General features: G+C 37.7%; 1 protein-coding gene and 1 pseudogene across 9 annotated transcripts in view; one reads left to right on the top strand and one right to left on the bottom strand.

The window, feature by feature from the left end:
• The window catches only part of Cacnb2 (calcium voltage-gated channel auxiliary subunit beta 2), a 356,004-nt gene that overhangs the window by 90,842 nt on the left and 244,435 nt on the right, over nt 1–20,727 (top strand). The gene's annotated exons all lie outside the window — the stretch shown is intronic.
• Nucleotides 2,003–2,103, bottom strand: LOC125618601 (annotated as a pseudogene).

The raw sequence follows: 20,727 nt of genomic DNA, 5'->3' as shown, positions 1-20,727 counted from the left end.
CAGGTAGCCTGCCCTAGAAAGTACCAAGCTCTCTTTTCTGCTATTGTGCATATAAAGAAAATGACTACTCAACCCCTCTACTTGGGGTTGAGACAGTGAGTTAAAACTCTAGAGAAAAAGTTCATTAAATATAAAATAGTAACAAAAAAATTTTATCAGTCAATCACAAATAAGGAGATGGGCACAATCTAAAGCATTAATGTTAAAAGAAAGAAAAACTGGCATCTAAAGAAATAGAAGATTCTGGAACACAGCAGGAAGCATATGATACAGCTCAATTCTAATGAGGAAGCAGTCTTAAGCATTCCCACATACACCCTTAGATCTTCCTTCCAAAAGTAAGGTGTAGTGAAAAATACTGAGAAATTCTTGGAGTGGAAAGTAGGACCAGTATTTTCTGTGGAAATTAAAATTCCAATCCTACATAATGAAGAAATGCTCTGAAGCAAGAGAATGGGATCGCACCATCCTGTGAAAATGCCACCTTAGAAGAGGGACCAGTGGTCAAGTGTTGTAACAGACTATATGCTCTTTGGTTGAACCCTGGGTCCCCATGCCTTCATGCCAATTCACACTCTGCCGCTTCATAAATAATAGGATAGGACGTGCCTGTCCCTTGAACTTGTAGTTCAGGGGTCACAAAACAAATGGATCCCGGGGTATCGTAGAATTTACCAATTCTTCAACAAAGTGACTGGAAAGAGCTGACCAGGAAAGAACAGCGGCTACAACGGAACCAAAAGGGGCTTAAGCCAAATGCGACGTGAAAACCACTCACAGGAAGGAGTATTCAAAGCAGAAGCCAAAGGGGACCCCACACTGCAAGGAGCATCAAGGATGAGAAGGAAATTTCTCACAATGTCCTCACACATTGTATGGTGGTTTGGATCTGGAACGTTCCCCAAAGACTGGTTTGTTGAAGGCTTGGTCCCCAGTGCAGCATAATTCAGAGGTGGGAATTTGGGGACGTGATTGGCTCATGACAGCTCTGACCTCATCAATGGGATATCCACTGTTGGATTCATGGCTGAATGGACTATTGGGAGGTGATGGAAACTGTAGGAGGTGGAACCTAGTAGAAGGAAGTGAGTCCTTGGGGTGTGCCTTCAGGGACAACCTCTTGTCCCAAGTCCCTTCTCCCTGTTTCTCTCTGCTTCCTGGCTGCTGTTAGGGAAGAGCTTTGCTATACCAACCCTCCACACCACGAAGTTCTCCCTTAACAGGCCCAAAGCAATGGAGCCGGGTGACCATGGACTGAAACTTGGAAATTGTGAGCCAAGAGAAATCTTTTTGTTTGTTTTTTTCTTATATTCTAATAGTCAGGGAAAAAAATGAAAAAAGGGAGATGGCAGTCTAAGGAATTAAAGCATCAAAACATCAGAAACGGCACAGAAAAGATTATACACTACAGTAATTTAACTATTGATACAGAGGGAAGGTTTGAGATAGTCCTTTTCACCCACAGTCACTATGATTATTATTATTATTTTTTTGCATGTGCATGTGTGGTGAGGATGATTGGAAATTGAACCTAGGGCTTCTCTGTCACTGAGCTATATCCCCAGCCCTTTTTATTTTTTCTATTTGAGAAAGGGCCTTTCTAAATTGCCAAAGCTGTCCTTGAATTTGCAATCCTCCTGTTTCAGTCTCTTGAGAGGCTGGGGATTACAGTTGTGCACCATGGCGCCTAACTGAAAATAACTGATAATAACTATTAAAAGCTGTTGGGGGGAAACCGATAAACACAGAAGACAAAGATGACACAACAGAAGAATACTTGATATTTAAAAGAAAATAGATCACTTGATGGGACAAAAGACATACTCTTTGAAATGAAGATTGCAAGAATGCATTATATTTCCTAAAAATACTGTATAAAACAACTATTAAACTTCAAGAATTAAAAAAACTTTCTTCAGAAAAAGGAAAAAAAAATCAGATGTTTTCACATTTCTCCCTGTAACCCTTAATGCCAGAGACTACTGGTACATTTTCTACAAAGTCCTGAAGGAACAAGCATATGACCTGAGGATGATGTTTGCATTTAAATTGTTCAATATTACAGCAACACACTATAGAAATGATCCCTGAAAGTATAGTATGGAGATTCTTTGGAAAACTTGGAATGGACCCAGCTGTCCCACAGCTCAGTCAATACCCAAAGGACATAAAAACAGCATACTACAGGCACACAGCCACATCAATGTTTATTGCAGCACAATTTACAATAGCTAAACTGTGGAACCAACCTAGATGCCCTTCAGTAGATGAATGGATAAAGAAAATGTGGTATATGTACACAATTGAATATTACTCAGCAATAAAAGAAATAAAATCATGGCATTTGCACATAAATGGATGGAGTTGAAGAATATCATACTAAGTGAAGTTAGCCAATCCCAAAAAAACAAATGCCAAATGTTTTTTCTGATATAAGGAGGCTCATTCATAGTGGGGTTGGGAGGGGGAGCATGGAAATATTAGACAAACTCTAGATAAGGCAAAGGGGAAGGAAGGGTAGGGAGGGGGCAAGGGGTATAAAAAAGATGGTGGAATGAGATGGACATCATTACCCTAAGTACATGTATGAAGACACAAATGGTGTGAACATACTTTGAATACAACCAGAGATAAGAAAAATTGTGCTGTATATGTGTAATATAAATTGTAATGCATTCTCTGTCATATAACAAATTAGAATAAAAAATTTAAAAAAATATAACAGCAACACGAGCAATCTCAGAGAACATATCACCCGTGAGCCTTTTTTGAGAAACCAACTTGACAATGAAATTCAGCCATTTAACGTGCAGATCAAAAGAGAGCTCAAGAAAAAAAGGAACTGTGGGGAAAAATCTATAATAAGCATGGAATCCATTTAAATACAGAACTGATCCCAAACAGAGGAATGTTACATAATAGAAAGGATAGCTTGAAACATTGAGATATAAAAATAATATAAACAAGTGGGAATTGTGTGATGGGTAAATGAGAGGACGTGAGAGTGTTCTAGTTACAGTCTCTTAGGAGAGGGGGAGAACTTCTGCTCTCCAGAATTGAAAACTCCAAGAGAACAAGAGCCTACCATGCACAAAGTCCTGGATCTCCAGCGCTGGAAAGAGAGGGAAGAAAGAAAAAGAAAGTAATGATGATTCCAATGTCTTATTTTTCAGCTATTTTCTCCTCTTAACTTTAGAGAGGTCATTCAGGAAACACTAGCTATTGTGTATAACAATCATTACTTGAAGTTCAATTGTTTTTACTTTTTTAAAAAAAATTTACTGAAACAAGTGAAGTTGAATTTAAAACTTTAAACAGCTTCAAACTGGGGATGTAGTTCAGTTCAGAGGTAGAGCATTTGCCCAGCAGTTGCAAGGCACTCGGTTCAATCCCCATACCTAATAATAATAATGATGATGATAATAATAATAATAGCATCAAAACCTGGCACAAGAAAGGTGCAGTTGTGCACTCCTATAATTCCAGTGGCTCAGGAACCTGAAGCAGGAGGATCGTGAGTTCATAGCCAGCCTCAGCAAAAAAATAAAGTGCTAAGCAACTTGGTGAGGCCCGTTTCTAAATATAATACAAAACAGGGCTGGGTATGTGGCTCAGTGATCAAGTGCCCTTGAGTTTAATACCTGGTACCAAAAAAAAAAAAATCCCTGGCACAGTAGCACATTATTATAGTCCAAGTTACTCGAGAGGCTGAGGCAGGAATATGCCTTGAGCCCAAGAGTTTGATGCCAACCTAGCAACATAGACCCTTCTCAAAATATAAAAATAAAAATTAAGAAAAATATCAGTCAGTCGATTTCATTTTGATAACCATGTTATCAATCTAGTTGCAAGGAGAGTTGTCTTCAGATTATCACTGTACTTCTTTATGGATGCTATTACTAAAGTGATTTAAAAGAGCTCTTATCTTCATCCTTTCCTGCATTGTGAACTTTTTTTTCAATGAATTATTTCTATAAAAGCAATAGGGGGAATCTACTTTAAAAAAAGACTAGAAGTATTTATGATATACCAAGATGCTATCAGTTAAGTAGATGATCGAATTATGGATACTTGTTATTTTATTCCTTTTATTTTTAAATTAAAAGGAACATATGTTAATATAATGAAATGCCAATTTGTAGACTTCTATAAATTAAGTAGTATTTCAAGAACCCATTTAATACTAAATATAAAGTTATCATATCTTACTAAAGTAGATTCATAGATTTAACTTCAGACTTACCAAAACAAAGGGATTCTGTATAGAATTACAAAAAATCTTTAAGGTAATTTTTAGGAAGTACTTGATAAAGGAGAGTTTTTGCGAAATCATGGCACCAGGCACCACATACTTCTTGGTCCAGAGACCACATTTCTGGTGGGCTTATCCAGCCTAAAACAACTGCTGTCTAATAAGTTAGACTGGGGCCTTCACTCTGTGAGAGTTTTTGATTCATACCATTAAAAAACATCTGGTAGGGTAAGATGAAACAGTCTTGGTCATCATCAACATGTCATTAAGATTTCAATCCAAGTCAGGCATGGGGGCACGTGTCTGTAATCCCAGCAAATTGGAAGACTGGGGCAGGAGAATCACAAGTTCAAGGCCAGCCTTAGCAACTTAGTGAGACCCCTGAAAATTTAGAGACCCTATCTTGAAAAAATAATAGCAAAACACTGGAAATGTAGCTTGGTGCTAAAGTACTCCTGGGTTGAATCTCCAGTACCTAGTACCACAAACATTAAAAAAAAAAGGGGGGGGGGGGAAATCTTTAAAAAATTAAAATGTTTGAGAAACATGAGAACAGGACAGGAAATTATACATGTATACAGTTTTAATTTGTTGAATTGGTTAACAGTTTAATTTGTTTAATTGGTAAACAGTTCTTCTTGCTATGATATTGTAAAGATTTTATTTTTTCTCTGCTTAAAACACAGGGGGAATTTGTCCCACTTACTACCTGGTACATTTCCGTGGTTAGCTAAGTATAATTTTGAAGTCACTTTGGGCAATTTAGATGCTGCTTTAATAATTGTTATTCATATCTACTTTTACTGAGCTTTTAATCTTTTTATGTACATTTTACTGAAAATCAAAGAAAGAACTTTTGAAATGTTTATACAAATAGTTATTACCAGCTAAAATGGTCTTCTATATTATATTTTGAAAGAGAAGGGTGGTAAGCAAGCAGATCAATCTTTACTTATACTAAAGTTGAGAGTAAAGAAAATGGTCAAGTAACAACAAACAATATTCAAATACAAATTCAATATTTTATTTTTCATATTCTGTGTTCAGACTGAAGCAAATATGCGAGTCTTAATAGATACAGATGCATAAAAAAGAAATTATTCATGACAATACAACATTATGAACTGAACTCTGAACGGGGCTTTAATTATGTAATATAAAAATACATAATAAAATAATAGAGCAATAATTATTTTACAACATTATATTAGGATAACTAACTACTTAACACTAAGTAAAAAGTTAAATAGAACATGCCTTTCGAGTTGAATATAAAACCATGATTAGAATAAGAATGTTAAAAAAAATTTTGCTTTACAGCACAATATAAAGGTATAAAGTCTTAATTTTGATGCAAAGAAAAAATACTGTGATATTTAAAATATTCTTCATAACGAGAAAACAAAATGAAAAGCACACCAGGAAAATATTAGAAGCAAAAATGTAAATGAGAATAAAACTATCTCATAAATACAATCTACTAATTGGTAAAGCTACAGCCATAAGGAAAATGAATTAAAAACTATGTGTACTTAAGCCAGGCATGGTGGCATATGCCTGTAATCCCAGTGGTTTAGGAGCCTGAGGCAGGAGGATCTCAAGTTCAAAGCCAGCCTCAGCAAAAGCAAGTCTCTGTAAGACCTAAGCAACTCAGTGAGACCCTGTCTCTAAATAAAATACAGAATAGGGCTGGGAATGTGGCTCAGGGGTTGAGTGCCCCCTGAGTTCAATCCCTGGTATCCCCTCCCAAAAAAGTATGCGTATTTAAATTCAATTAGGCAAAAGCAAAATATTTAAAGAAAATATGGGAAAAAATCATTGTATTTATACATTAAGACAAAAACTAAATTTTCTTTGATACTTTCTAAGTTGTCATTATACTTTCAATAAAATTAAAAATTTATCTAGCATCCCAGTAGACATGGAAAGAGACTATTTTATTTTATTTATTTATTTTTTAAAGAGACAGAATTTTTTAATGTTTTATTTTTTAGTTTTCGGCAGACACAACATTTTTGTACGTAGTGCTGAGGATCGAACCAGGGCCGCACGCATGCCAGGCGAGCGCGTTACCGGTTGAGCCACATCCCCAGCCCTGGAAAGAGACTATTTTAAAACCCACAGATTACTAATACACAGAATCCCTAGATTTCAACAGCCGTCTAAACACACTGTTGCATTGAATATGATGAAGAGTTAAACCCAAAGTGTCTGTGACATTTATTCAGGTTTTAAAAAAGCAATTCATAAAACTCCCAATAACTATGGGAAATTTTGTGTTAAGGGTAACTCTGGCTCTTTCTGGAGATTGTTCTTAGGCAGTTGGAAGCAGGCAGAGTGGGGAACGAGACCACAGACTTGAGATTGTTCAGAGTGTAAGGAATAGGGGCTTGGATGTCTGAGGGCTCTGAGCTGGAATCACAGTGGTGGCACTCATTCATAGTTGTCCTTGGGTATGCCCTGGCACTCTTCGAATCCTGTCTCCTTAATTGTGTCATGGAGTTACTACTAAGCAGAATGCTGCATTGCTGGGGAGAATTAAATAACACAGTGTGGTAAGATGCAGGTTGCTGCCCTCTATCACAGATATTAAAAGCACTCAATCAAGAAGATCCAGACTTGCTCCTGTACAGTACAGTGTCCTTGATATTTGCTGCAATGACCTTGGCTACAATCCTGTTATATCCTAGAACGATATTCAAAGACTTTTTAAAACCTCATCAAACGAGTTCATTTTGGAGCCCCAGATGTCTGGTTTCTTTGCTGCAATTCATACAGAACGAGATCATTGAACTCAACAATGAATTGTGAATATCAAAATTTTACTTTTGAACAAAAATAATTTCAAAAGTAAAATTAGGATGCTGAAACCATTTCTCAATTCCCACAGGTCAGTGACCACAGGCTTCCTGAAGGGTATGACTTTTCCTAATGTGCAACTTAATCTCTCATAAAACCATGGCATACGTATTCAGGGGAACACAATACTGAGCAAAGACTCAAATGCACGTCAGCAATTTTGTCTGAGAGTTTTGATTTCATTTGTTCCTTTCAAATTTCTGAGTGTGTGTGTGGTGGGGGGAGCATCAATCTTATGCAAAAGGACTTGAGAATTGTTAGGGTTGGACAAAGAAGTAGCCTTAGAAAAGGCATGGTGCATGATGGTTGCCTGAATAATGACGTTCCAAACGTTTTCATATCTCAATCCCTGGAAACTGTGAATATGTTACCTTACGTGGCAAACGGAATTTTGCAGACATGATTAAGAATCTTGAGCTAGGAAGATGATTCTATGGTTGTAGGACGAATGTAATCCCAGGAGTCCTTGTAAGTCAAAGGTAGGTAGGGGCTCAGGGTCTGAGAAGATGTGACAACAGAAGCCGAGGTCACTGGGGCATGACTGCTGGCTTTGAAAATGAGCCAAGATGCACAGCAGCCCCTAAAACCTGGAAAAGACAAGAAAACAGATTCTTCCCAGGAAGTCTCCAGGACGAATGACCTCCTGCTAACACCTTGATGTTTTTTCTGGTGGGGCTCATTTTGGACTTCTGGATTGTTAAAATGATCAGTTTTTATTGTGTTAAGTGCTCAGGAGGATGGTATTTGTTTACAACAGCCCTTGGGAATACATACAGGCACATGATGTGTGCACTGTCCCAGGAATCCGCAGAGTGTGTTTCGGAGAACCAAAATGGAATTGCTGGAAGGGATCCTGCACTACTGTTGCCTGCATTTATGTTTTTGCCAAAAACAGTACAAAATGTCTTTGGCCTCTTGAGTTAGGCATGTGTATGCCTCTGTTTCACCAAGAAGTGAGACAATCAAGAGTTCCTCGTCCTTCTGTGCTCCAGTTAAGTGGGTCCCAGGGCAAAGCACAGAATTCTAACATCAGAGACTCAGAGGCCATAATCCTGGAGATGTGAGCTATGAGGCTGGAAGTGTTCCTGTGTTCCTTTGTACATATAAGGCCCTTGGTTTATTTTTATCCTGACTTTTCTTTCAAATTTGCCTAGTCTCCATGTTAATCAGGAGTTGGAAAGCAGTCCATAGGCATCCTTGGTTAGGTACTGGGGATCAAGTAAAGAAAAAGAGTCTTTTTTATCACACTGGAAGTAAATGATCAGAAAAGATGGTCTCTGTGGGCTTATCCATTCCTAGAATCTGGAGCACATTTATAGGTCAACAAACAAACAAAGGAAAAACAAAATCACAGTAATGTCCTGGGTCCCTTAGGAAAAAGTCCTCAGAGGAATGGCTGCATTCTTCAGTGGTTTGTGTTAGTCATCTTTTCTGTTATAGTAACAAATAACCTGAAATAATCAACTTGTAGAGAGAAAAGGGCTCAGTTTTGCAGGTTCTAGTCCATGATCAGTTGGCCCCATTTTCTTTGGCCCTATGATAAGGAAACACATCATGGCAGGAGAATGTGTTAGAGCAAAAACAGTACCACCAATCCCCATCACCCCCCGCCAGTACAAAACAGGGCTGGGAATGCCGCTCAATGGTCAAGTGCCCCTGGGTTCAATCCGTGGTACCAAAAATAAAAAATAAAATTAAAAAAAATATTAGCCTTAAGTCTCATTGTGAAAATGGAAGGGGGGGAAAAAGGAAAGTGCTCAGTACATAGAAAGCACCCCATTAGTGTTAAACTATTATTATAAGTATTATAACTTTAGAATTTTGGAAGGGAGAATCAAATAGCTCTGATTTCTCCATTTCTTTCTTTTTTTAAAATTTTTCAATATTTCCTCTACTTCTTTCATTATGTAAATGAGATAAGATTGACTCTGTGTATTTATCTTTAGGCTGTTAATTTCTTCATTAAGGGCTGAGACCTATAGCTCAAAATCCTGATGAATCCAAATGAATTTTTGTATATAGCCCAAACAGGTAGATTTTTTTAGCCCTTGAGTCTACTCTGCATACAACTTGAAGTCACACCCCTATTTGCTGACCATAGGTAAAATGTAGCCTTGTGAGACCATAGTATCTGCCCAATCAGAAAAGTAAAACTGAAATACATAAACTTTAACTTTGAAATTCCACAGAAAGCCTCCATTTTTTCAGAGTTGGATGAGGTTGATTTTAGGATCCAAATGAATCACAGTAATGTCCTGGGTCCCTTAGGAAAAAGTCCTCAGAGGAATGGCTGCATTCTTATGAAGAAGAGAATTTGTTTGTATCAAACATGATGAGTTAGATCTTTCAAAAACCAAAAACACATAATTTATTTAGCCTTTGGTATTGCCTGGTTCATAAATTAGAAAAATAAACTACTTTTACAGCCCGATGATACAAATAATTGGGCAAAATACTATTTTTTGAAGTACTTTATCCCTAATCTGATGATTGTTCCCTGGTTCCACTCTTTCTGATCTTAAATTTGAGAAGATTACTTTCCATCTGTCATCTTAAGTGCTCTCAAGTAACTAAATCACTTAGGGAAGGAGGAGTTGGGATTTTCCATCCATTGCTTGGCCACCATGTTGCTCCATAGCTAAAGCAATTTCAATGAGACGGACTTCTTTTGAAGACACCTTGTAAGAAGACACATAGGTGTCTTTCTTTGAAGACACCTATGATATAATGTGATGTATCTGATATTACTAAAAATTCTTCCTGTTTTCTGTTCTATAATTTTATCTTTGTAACCAACGTTTTTTTCGTAGTCGATCATCACTTCACCACCACCACCATGCCTTTCTTTCCTCCTTACTCTCTTTAGGTTCCATGATCCATCAAACATTCTCAATGCTCTGCTCCTCTCTCCCTCTGTTCAGTATTCTTGGGAAATCCCAAGCAAGGCTGGCTCTCATCTGTGATTCTCCTTGACTCTTCCCTTGAACTTCAGCAGAGAAAGAAGGAAGGAAGAAAGGGTGGGAGTGAGAGCTGGCCACTATGGGGACAGATTTACACAAATATGAACCTGTGCTCAGTACTGTCTGACTGTTCTATTTCCCTGGCCCACTCCTGAGAGGGTCTTCACACACATTCTTTGTCCTCAAAACTCCAACTTTCTGTCTCTTCATTCTAAGTTAATGATCTTTTTACCTAATTGTTTCTGAAAGACAGTAATTATCTAAAAAGACCTTCCTATTACTTCCATTAAAACTATCCACTGGCACCCCAATTCTCTACCTTCATGTTATAGTGGATGAATCGACTGTCTTCTCATCTACTCTCTCTGCATGGAGTTCCATCCCTCTGATCTAATCGACGACTTTCCTTCTACAATTATCCACATTCTCTCTGGAAGCATCTTTTGTTTTCCCCCCTTTAACCTGTAGGACCTTCTCCTCAAAAAACACTACCTGAGCCCACATCTTTTTGAAGCTATGTTTTCATTTTTTTTATACTCTGCTAAAGAAAATCTTGAAAATGTCTCTACCCACCTATCAAATTGTTTGCCTTCCCTCTCTTGATTGATCTTCTTTGAATAGACTTTTGATCCATCCCTGCCAGTCACAGTCATCAGTGGCTCAGGTCTTAGGATTAGTTCTCAGTCTTGCTCTTCACTCTCTCATACTGGCTGTGGGCCAAGGAAGTCATTTCCTGTGTCTTGCAGAACACCATGCATGCCCAGTTTTTTTTTTTTTTTTCTTTCTCACTGATCACTCCTTTGCTGGATCCTTCTCTTTACCTCTAAATGGTGAAATGCCCCAGGAACCAGTGTCTAGACCTCATCTCAAGGGAATTTCACCAAAACTCATGGTTTTAAAGACCATTTGTACAATGACTTCCAAGTTTCTACTTGTACTCCCTCCCTTCTGAATACTAAATTGTCTACTGAACTTCTTCACATTGAGGTTCTATAGATTTCTCAACATTAATATCCCCCCAAATGTATTTCTTGTTTTCTTGTCCAAGGCTGATCCTCCTCAAGTGCTCCTCTTAGGAAATGGTACTGCCATTTGCAAGGTTGCTAGACCTCCACCTTACCCCTCTGGCCCCCAGTTGAGTTCATTCTTGGCTCCTTTCCCTCTCGGTAAAATGGAGTTCCATGGCTTTATTCTGTCATCTCTGTCTTTAAAATATATCCAGAATCCAACTATTGTTCATGAATTTTTCCCCCACAAAAGCCTTACATCAGGCCCTTTTCTCTTACCTGAACTTTTACAATAGTCTCAACAATAAACTCTTTTCCCACATTAACTCATTGCAGTTTTCACAGAACAGACAGAATACCACTGCTCAGAGGTATGTCAAATCATGTGTCCTTTCCAAAGCCCTCCAGTGGCTTTGCCTCACGTGCAGAATAAAAGTCCAGTTGCTACGATGACCTAAAGAACCCAAATGATCAGGATGCTGGCCTTTCAGTGGGCTCAGACCATGAGCATCTTCTTTCTGGATTTTTCCATGGGGGAAGTGTGTTTTCACCTCAGGGCATTTGGCTGTATTTTTTTTTTTCTTTTTACCCCCTGTAAACACCACATCTCCTTAGCTTTCTGCTTCTCAAAGCTCCTCTTCATAGGGACAGGTAAGTTTCTATCTTATTTATGGTAGAGAGGGAAAGTCTCCTATGTGTCATTCTTTATCCCCTTTCATAAAAATGCAAAAACATTGCATGTTGACATTTTAAAATATTTGGTTACATTTCCGTTCTTACCTAGTTCCTGGGAGCAGAGATTTTCAGTTGTTCACTTGAGCATCTCCCTTGTCTCCACCTGGCCTGCATGCAGAGGGGCCTCAAGAGGTGGTTGTTGAATGAGTGGGAAATTTAACCAATGTGTATTATTTCCTGAAAAAATAATCAAAGATAGTATTTTAATCATAGCCTAAGCTAGTAATTCCAATTTATTTTGTTTCCCTTAGAACATATTTATTTTTTAATTTTATTTTTATCATTTAAGCAGCTTTATATATATTTCTTCCATAGTTTCTCCACAGGATTTTTACCCCTTCAATTTGGGTAGTTATAAATTATAAAAATGTCTAGCTAAGTGTTATAAAGGTTTCATTTTATTCATATGGACTAATGTCAAATTTTCTATTTTTAAAAAAATCTTTATTGCCGTTGATTCCTGCTTATTCTCTATTTTTTTTTTCATTACTATAAGAAACAATATTTTTCTCCATTCCCTCTTCCTCCTTGGCAGTTATTATTTCTAAAGGGTTTCTTAATCTACACTAAATTTATTTTATTATTATCAATGCCTGGACTTTGGCCTGAGATGTGTTTTTTTTTTTTTATTAATAATTTTTTAAGCAGGGAGGAAGAGCATGAGAAGAAGATTACCATTAAACAGGGACAAGAGGTGGGAGAGAAAGGGAGAGAGAAGGGAAATTACATGGAAATGGAAGGAGACCCTCATTGTTATACAAAATTACATATAAGAGGAAGTGAGGGGAAAGGGAAAAAATGAGAGAGAAATGAATTACAGTAGATGGGGTAGAGAGAGAGGAGGGGAGGGGAGGGGGGATAGTAGAGGATAGGAAAGGCAGCAGAATACAACAGACACTAGTATGGCAGTATGTAAAAACGTGGATGTGTAACCGATGTGATTCTGCAATCTGTATACGGGGTAAAAATGGGAGTTCATAATCCACTTGAATCAAATGTATGAAATATGATGTGTCAAGAGCTTTGTAATGTTTTGAACAATTAATAATAATAAAAAATTAAAAAATTTTTAAAAAATAAAAAAATAATTTTTTAGCTGGAGATGGACACAATACCTTTATTTGTTTATTTTTTATGTGGTGCTGTGGATCAAACCCAGTGCCTCATGTGTGCTAGGCAAGCACTCTACCACTGAGCCACAACCCCAGCCCTGAAATGTGTTTTTAATGTCAAAGATGACTTAAAGTATTCATTGATTCATTTATTTAACCAAAAACCAATATTGAAACCACCTAATGTATTATAATATATTTTGAAAAGGACCCAGTAGTAGTAGTAGTAATAGCAGTTATGTTTTCAGATTCGAGGTTAATAGCTAACAAATTTAGAATGAATTCTGGCAATCTGGGAAATATTTCCATGAAATCCTTGACAAATCCCTAACAAAATCTATATAAAAATGTGGCTCTAAAGAATGTTTTCTTGCTTTGTTCCTAAAAGGAAGATTTTTGATTGTTTGAAACCATCTGAAATCTGCTCAAGTGAGTATAAGCAGGTTCTTTGCTGTTGACTGATTTTGATTTCTTCTTTGCTAACACACACTCTGGGAGCCCCCATATTGGTGGAATTCACCAAGGTACTGCTTTCACTCCTAAAGTAATTAATCTGAGAACATTTGGTTTCATATTAGGTCAGGAAGGACTATTATATTACCTCCTTTTAAGATAAGATAAACTAAAAAGGTATTTTCAAAACTATATTAGCCAGGTGCCATGGCACATGCCTACAATCCCAGCAGCTCAAGAGGCTGAGGCAGGAGGATCACCAGTTCAAAGCCAGACTCACAACTTAGCAAACCCTATCTCAAAATTTAAAAAATTTAGAAAGTGGGGGTGCTGCGTATCTGGCCCTCAACCTTAGTTCAATCCCTGGTACCAAAAAAAAAAAATGTGCATTTAAACAAACATACAGTTTGTTTTTAGCTCCTGTTTGTGTCTAATCCTCCAAAAATAGTCCTGAAGACACAGGAAAATTAGCTAATGTAATGATATGCTACAAAGACAAGTTAACGTTTGGCTATCTGACCACATCTTTTCTAACTGGTCCCACAGATTTACCGTATGTCCTCAGATTTATCTCATGTCTTTGAAGTTGTTTGTTGTAAATATGGAGAGCATTTCAGCAAGCAGTAGCTGTGGAATAAAATGTTTTGCCTTTCTACCAAATTAAAATTTAAGATATCCAAGTACTTAGCATCACTGTAGGAGGCTAGCCTAGAGCTAAGACCTGGTTGTATTGTTTTTGTACTAGAAAAAATACATCTTTACTTCCTCCTCTGTTTCTCCCATCTCTGCTAACTTAACCCCTGATCAAAAAATCCACTACTGATGGGCTTGAACTCAACTCCCTCCCAGGTTTGTCCTTGCTCCCAAAGTATCCCCACACTGAAGCATCTGGCCACCGCCTCTTCCTGTTTTCTAAACCTTATCAATGACAGGTGGGTATTTGGAAGGAACATCATTTGCTTTGATTACAGCCCTCAGCTGAAATGGTGTAGCCTCCCTGTAAGCACACTCATGTTTTATTCTACCTCCAGCTTGATGATTGCTAATTCATATGGATTGGTGTTGAACGGTCTTAAGGTCACTGACCTGTAATATTTCTTAGAACTCGCTGATGAGAAACAATGTCCAAAAGAATGTATCTGAAACTCTGGAGTCCCACAGGAGGAGGGCAAGTGCTTTGCAATTCAACAGGCCAGGCTTCCAATCCTATTTCTACTGCTTGAGATTATGCGGCACAAACCAAGGCTCGGCTCTTCAAGTCCGTTTAGCCCAGGAATGAACAATAATGATCTTCTTCATAACTGTCATGAGGATAATACTTGCCAAGTGCCTGCATCTGAAAATGCTCACTCTTTCGCTATTGGTCATTATTATTACCAATGGGTCAAGCCAGACCTGTGAGGAGGTGAGGATATGGTCTAGCCCCCCTTCCCCATACTCCACCCCAGTTATTTTATTGAACAATGCTATGGTCACCATGGTGTGGGATGCCTAACTTCCTCTGAAGGTCAACCTGAGAAACAACTTTCTAAAACCCACTGTGGCATTTACCGTAAAGACAGTCAGGAATGCTGTTTGTGTCTTTACACAATGTTCCTTTTTATGGGGCTTCAGGAGAATTCAGTGTCTGCTGTTGGTGCCAAGCAGAGTGGTGCTTCTGAGCATTGAGTTTATTTTAAGCTTATGGCCAGTAAATTATATAACTGACCGAGTTTCCCTTTTTGAGTTGGCTGCTAGAAAGCTTAGAGCCAAATTCACGGCTCATTTGTAGGAAGTGTATTGGTTATTATGGGATGCATTTTAAGTCTCATTTCTAACTCCATTTTGTGTCCCCATCTTTGTTTATTATTTTCTCCCTTTTAATCCTTCTTTATTTCATGCTATTTAAAATTTTTCTTTTATTTATTCTTACAAACGGCCTTAAATTATTTCTAAAACAAGATGGGAAATAGACAGGTAGCTAGGTTGGTAGATAGGGAGAAAATAGAGTTTTGAATAATTTCACATGTTGTAGCTCCTATATTTAAAAGATGTTTAATTTTAATAACCTAGCATTGGCAACATAGAATGAATTTTGCAATTGGTAGGATTTCAGACTTTGCAAGAAAAGGAAAGAGAAATGTTCAGGAGAGGGAGTACTTTGAAGAGGACCAGGGTGATTTAGGAACTTCTAGAAGGAAAATCAGTGGAAGGCAGGAGGACTACAGCTCAGGGAAAGCTGAATACTGTCCCTTCTATGATCAGATTGGTTCATTAATTAAGCATTGTGTACTCCTCTAAGGTCAGCTTGTAAAAATGTTTACCTTGCATGGAGAACACAGGGCAGTGTTTAAGACCATGGGCTCTGGAATCTGGAAATACTGACTGGGCCATTGCCTGAATTTATTTAACTCACAGTGCTTCGTTTCCTCAAGTATCAAATTACTTCACGGGGTTCACAGTAAAGTGCTTAGACTCCTCTAGAGACTGGAACTCAGTAGAAGACAGCACCTACTGACTGTTGTTATTCTTTTCTACTAGAGGTCAAGGATTTTCAAAAGTTGTGAGATCATCAGTTTTGCCATATGAATTGCATAGTGGGGTTTGTGGTCAGGCTGATATGAATGGCAACCTTTATGATAAGTAAGAATTTTAATTATATATATATATATATATATATATAATATATACACACACACACATACATACAGTTTATAGGTATGTCATGAAATTTTCAAATCATCAGGACCATTTCATGGTGAATTTAGAGACAGTATGTACTTTTCTTGATCTTTCCAATCCAAGAGGAGATCATTATATCCTCTGGGAAATATTATATCCTGTTAGCATCATAGAGTTGTTCATGAAATATTCTAATGTGAATAGTATGTCTTATGTTTTTTCACCCAAGGGTCAGTATTTTCTTTGCAATATGCAGACCAAGTTCCCTTAGTTATAATGAGTAAAGGCCAGATATAGTCCCAGAAAACATCATGTGTCATGAAAGCTTCGAGACACAAATGTTCCTGATCTTTTCTATTTTCTTCTGTGTCCCATTCCCCACAACCAAGAGAACTTGGCCTCTGTCTGCTTGGTCTCTCCTTTCATTGACATCTAACAACATTCCAACATTGCCAACTGCTCTGTAGTATAAAACCTAGTGTCAGGTGGAGAGAATTTGGGCTCCGGGAGTAGAAAAAGGATGGAGTTTGTTGCTGTTGTTGTTGTTGTTGTTTAATTTGCTGGCTCTCCTTGTTCAGAATCTGAGTAATGGGTGATACGGGGAAAATGGAAAGAAAAGGTGGCAGTAATGAAAGTCTCTCTGATTAAAAAGCTGGAGAACTAGAGTGAGGGAGAGAGTCAGGAAACTGAGTTCCCCAAGGAGTTGGTGTAGTTTGTCTTGGGAAGTAAGGGCAGATTCTCCAGTGGCTTTGGGATATGAAATGATGGGGGAGGAAAGAAAAAGGATTTTTGAATAAGCATTGCCGAGGGTGAGAGGATTCTTTGTTGTGGTCTTTGAGACTGGCATTTGACTGAATGAGTTTTGTTGCTGGACAGCGCTTGTGTCAATGTGACTGGGCTATGAGAGAATGAGGGTTTGTTAGGGTTACCTGGTTTACTCACATTCCTGATGCAGTATGTGTTGTCTAACCCTGTTACACAAAATATACCTTCAACTTTCCCTTGACGTCTAGCACACAGGACAATTGGTCATTTACAAGTACGGTTCTCCCCTGATTCCCCGCGGGCTGCTGTTTTGCTCACTTCTGCTGCTCTCTGTGTATAGTGGGGAGCTAACGGGATGCTGTTCTTATAAGAGACCTGAGAAGAAATGTTGGAATGTTGGTCAGAAAAACCCATCAAACGCCTCTCTAGATCAAAGAGGATCCAGCTGCCTTGGTGAGAAATAATGGACAACTAGAGAAAGAAAGGGTTTCAGTTCTGTAGTAGCTGGAATAAAATGGAGTATGTATTATAATTAAAAAAACTAATTGAACAGTTCATTAGGTTTATCATTTAGCCACATGAACCAAGAAGCTGGTTTTACTGAATTTGTTTGATGTGGCTATTTAGTAGGCATTTATTGCAGACAAGGGTGAAGTTTCAAAAACCTTTAATTTCTCACTGAACTCTTGGCCAGTATTTTTATACCAATCTAGAGGAGATTTTTTTTCCTACTTCTCAATAAAACAACAGGTATTTTCATACTGAAAAACTTCCTTAATTCGGAAAGCCCTGCTATAAGTGAAGTCTAAGCCTCTGGCCTTGGTGTCCTGGGCACTTCCTGGTCCCTCCCCAGCTGGGGCTTCTTCCCCTTCCTCTCTTTGCTTTTCCTCATCACCCCACAGTCTTGGATTCTGTAAATGACTCATTCCAGAAATACTTTGAGATACTTTTAAAGCCTGATTTTCTCTTGTTTAACTGAGATAAAGTAAAAGTGACTTAGACAAGTTGAGTTTTTTTTTTTTTTTCCTGTTTCGTGGTACTGTCCAAAGACAACCACCACGGGGCTGATAAGGCAGTGCCCTGTCCGAGGATCTTGGGCTGTTTGTGTCCTATTGTTCTATTTTCCTGAATCTCCATCCATCTTCAAAATTGGCTGGTCCAGTCCTCATCAGCTGGTCTACACTGACGCCAGTGAGAAGGGGGAAAGCGTGCTCTAGTCTCACTAAAGGACACGACGGGGAGGTTGACACGTGCCATTTGTTTCATAACCGGAATATAGTCACACATCATCTATGTTATTCTAACCTTGATTTTTTTAAAAACTAATTTAATAACCATCTTATTCTAGCCTTGTTTTATTTTAAATTCTTTATTTCTATTCAGCCATCCATGTTGTGGAACCTGGGATATTTATGTTAGACCAACAATCATATTTCTATTATAGTTAAAATAATAGATAATGAGGGTATGACTAAGTATTTTTTGTACCCTCTGTCATTCACTGTGTTAAGTGCTAAGGGTGTACACAAGAATAAGGACTGAATCTGGTGGGAAGAACTAAGTTTAGTTTGAAGACTTTGAGTATAGCCCCATTGTCTGGATATACCATAAATATTTAATCCATATACATTTTTCTTGTATATTCTATCTGAACCTACTATGTGTAATCATCCATGTATTTGCATTTAATGCCCTATTGCCTGAGACTCTTTCTTTCCCTGTTTTCCACTGGATGTGATTCTGCCATCCTGCAGAGGCTAGCTCAGATGTTCCTGCCTTTGCAGACTTCAACATTTCTTCCAGGTTAGGTAGGAACTGTTTCTTTCATGTTCCATTGCTCCCAAACACTGTTCCCCTTACACTGTTGTTTTATAAGAGCCTAGAGGCATAGGTGGACTGGCTTTTTTTCTTTGCTATCCCCACACCTCAGCACAGTGCTGAGCAAATAGAAGGTGCTCAGTAAAGATTTGCTGAATCCAATTAGTTAGTGCTCAGCATTCTTTCAAGGATCTTTGAATGACAAGGTGGGTGGAATCTCCAATGAACTGGGGAATCTCTCTCCTATTATGTTTAAAAATATCATGGTTAATGGAAAGTTAAGTGAATTCCAAATCAAATTCAGAATCAAGAGATACATTGTTTCCTTAGTGTTTTCATCTAATTCTAACCTTGTTTTTTTAATTCTTTATTTCTATTCAGTTATTCTCTTAAATGTGTGAAGGGGCTTAAAAAAACTTGAATTTTTATCATATGTGTTCTTTTATTACTATATTTCTTACTGAAGTTTCTTTTAAAAAATCAAACTAAAATCCTGTCTACTAGAGATATATAGTGTATGGTCCAGAAAACATTGAGTTTTCCCCAGGACTTAATTCAAAAGCCAATATGCAGTATAATTCAGAAATTTTATTTTATCTTTCTTTGCTTTAGGTTTCTGACTTAATTATAAAAGTACTCTTATTTTCTCTCAGTAATCGATTATTTCCCTTTTGGGTCTTAAAAAACATGGAGGATTGATTAGTATGTGATAAAGTTATAGAATTTTCAGACTGTAAATTATGTAAATTACAGACTATTAGTTATACTATTGATCATATTACTGATAGACAAAACAACCATTTGGGGCCTCCATTAATTACTTTATTGGTCAAATAAAGAGAACTGAATTAAGGCAGAATATTCTTTTTCTGGCTCTAATAGTCTCTAAGAGTAATAATAACAATAATAATACAGAGTTGTTACTTTAAACTGCAGGTTTTTAAGAAAATGCTGGCAAAATATGGAGAATTAGCAGAATCTCACTATTCTATGAACCTAAAGAGCAAAATGGTGGTTGATCTTGATCTATGGCATGAGATAATTAATTTGCCTTCTTATGTGACAACAGTATATGAAGTGACTTGGGTGTGGGTGCAAATTTGGATCAATATCTGTGGCACACTAAAAGGTTATATGAATCATTGCTTATTATAATGGTTGATATCATCAAATTAATAGTTGAATCCCCAGTGCTTTAATGATTCATCTTTTTAGGTGTGACATGTATATGGTCCTTTAGGAAGAATTTTAAGATCAGCTCCAACTCTGAGAGCTGCCTTTAAGGAATGATATAAATAAGAGTTTATAAGTAAGCTCTCTGGCCCGGAAGGTAGCCTTATTTGGTTTATTGTGTCTAAATCACAGTATGTAATTAATTAATTAGATCTGACTCTGATCAAATTTGCTTACCAGAGTTATGTTTGTTTAACAGGCTTCAGTATAAAAAAAAAAAAAAAGAAGAAGAAGAAGAGTATTTGGCAGTGAGCACAGAAAATCTGCAGGCGGGGTGCTAGAGGGAGAAAGGTCCTGAGCCCACTCCATCAATCCTCCTTGTAATTCGTGTGAAATACATACTGCAGGAAAAAGCATCTGACAAAATTGGAGGGTGGTTCTGTAGTCCTAGGAATCCACAGTGAATTAAAGTCTAGACTCGGTAATTTTTCAGGTAAGGGAGGAGGGAGAACTAGCAAATCAGATATGCCCAAAATGTTACAGAGGTAACACGGAATCAAGGATGCTGTTGCCAGTTTGTGCATTGTGAGAAGGCAATAACAGCCGAGCAGCAGCAGGAGCAGCGCGTTCTCAGAGGCAGTCACATCAACAGCAGCAGGGGTAGGCCACCTCCTTTCAGTGTACTGCAGGGTCATGAAATGCAAGACTCTCTGATGTTTGAAAATCTCCCGAGTTGAGCATGGCTACTGTAAGAACGTTGCTAAGAAACTCTGCTGATTTGGACAGTCATGAGTATGTGTTAGCAATAGTTACTTTAGGAAAAGAGATACTACTTTTTGTAAATCAATAGGCAACCTCCCCCCTGAAGAAGAAGATCTCAAATTACCTTGTTGGGGTGGTGGTGGGAGATAAAAAAAAAAAAAAAAAAATCC

Source organism: Marmota marmota, unplaced genomic scaffold, assembly GCF_001458135.2.
Source record: "Marmota marmota marmota unplaced genomic scaffold, marMar, whole genome shotgun sequence".
NCBI classification, from domain to species: domain Eukaryota; kingdom Metazoa; phylum Chordata; class Mammalia; order Rodentia; family Sciuridae; genus Marmota; species Marmota marmota.
The sequence above is the reverse complement of the archived record's forward strand: the minus strand, read 5'-3'. Positions and strand labels throughout refer to the sequence as shown.